The sequence below is a fragment of the Arachis ipaensis genome, chromosome B5 (genome assembly GCF_059453495.1).
Source record: "Arachis ipaensis isolate K30076 ecotype BB chromosome B5, ASM5945349v1, whole genome shotgun sequence".
Classification (NCBI taxonomy): Eukaryota; Viridiplantae; Streptophyta; class Magnoliopsida; order Fabales; family Fabaceae; genus Arachis; species Arachis ipaensis.
The window spans coordinates 44,336,086-44,337,668 of NC_142440.1; the positions used below are offsets into that span (position 1 = coordinate 44,336,086).

A 1,583-nucleotide genomic window follows, 5' to 3' on the forward strand; every position below is an offset into this window, starting at 1 on the left:
TTCACTCAACTCTAATAGCTTTAGCTCAAATTCTTTATCTGCATTCTCTATCTTCTTCACATCTCACTTGGAGCTTCTTGCCAATTGGCACAGAAAGCTTTCTTGTGATTTCCTTTCTCTCTTTACTCTTATCTACTATATCCAAGGTATTTAGCCTATACTTATTTTATTTATTTTTATTTTTAATTTTTATCTTCTTCTTCTTCCTCTACTTCTGACTTTAAGGAGGAGCTTCATGCCTATTGGAAGTCTCTTTCTTTTCTTTCTTTTTCTTTTCTTGTTTATTATGACCAGGAACAGGGATAAAGAACCCCTCTTGACTCCTGATCCTGAACCTGAGAAAACTCTAAAGAGGCATTTACAACTAACTAAAGCACAACACTCCAGAAGAAACCTTTCAGAAAGTTTTGAACAAGAAACAGAGGATATGGCCAAACCACAAGAGGAGCCTAGAAAGGTCCTTGGTGATTTCACCATGCCTACCTCTAACTTTTATGGTAGAAGCATTGTTGTACCTGCCATTGGAGCTAATAATTTTGAGCTTAAGCCTCAGTTAGTCTCTCTTCTGCAACTGAACTGCAAATTCCATTGACTTCTACTGGAAGATCCACATCTGTTCTTAGTAGAATTTTTACAGATCTGTGATACTGTGAACACTAATAGAGTTAATCTGGAAGTCTACAAGCTGATGCTTTTCCCCTTTGCTCTAAGAGACAGCGCTAAGTTCTGGTTGGATGCCCAGCCTAGATAGGGTCTTGACTCTTGGAAAAGGCTTGTAAATGCTTTTCTGGCTAAGTTCTTTCCTCCTGAAAGGATGAGCAAGATTAGAGTGGAAGTTCAAACCTTCAGATAAAGAGAAGGTGAATCCCCTTATGAAGCCTGGGAAAGATACAAGCAGCTGATCAGGAAATGTCCTCTTGATATGCTCTCAGAATGGTCCCTCATAGGCGTGTTCTATGATGGCTTGTCTGAGATACCCAAGATTTCCTTGGATAGCTCTGCAGGTGGATCTCTCCACTTGAAGAAAACGCCTGCAGAAGCTAAAAAACTCATTGAGATGGTTGCAAATAACCAATTTATGTACACCTCTGAGAGGAATCCTGTAAATCATGGAGCCTCTCAAAAGAAAGGAGTTCATGAAGTTGAGACCCTGAATGCCATCTTGGCTCAGAATAAGATCTTGACCTAACAGTTCAACATGATCTCTCAACATCTCACTTGGATGCAAACTGCAGCTGGCAGTACTCAAGAAGCTTCTTTTGAAGAAGCCTATGATCCTGATCGACCCACCATGGAGGAGGTGAATTACATGGGAGAAGCCTATGGAAATACTTACAACCCTTCATGGAGGAATCATCCTATCCTCTCATGGAAGGATCAACAGAAACCTCATCAAGGTTTCAATCAAGGTAGTAGGAACCAGAATAGGTTCAACAATAGACCACCATTTCCATCTTCTCAAGGGAATATGGAGACTTATAAGTAGTTCCTTTCTGACTTAGCCATTCTCGTCTCCAGCATCACTAAGACCACCCACAGTTTTATTAATGAAACAAGGTCCTCCATTAGAAACTTGGAGGTAT

General features: G+C 40.2%; 1 non-coding gene across 1 annotated transcript; it reads right to left on the reverse strand.

The window, feature by feature from the left end:
• Positions 1 to 820: 820 nt before the first annotated feature.
• Positions 821 to 927, reverse strand: LOC148564021 (small nucleolar RNA R71). The gene has a single exon (XR_015884920.1). It is a non-coding gene; the product is annotated as a small nucleolar RNA R71 (small nucleolar RNA).
• Between the last annotated feature and the right edge of the window lie 656 nt (positions 928 to 1,583).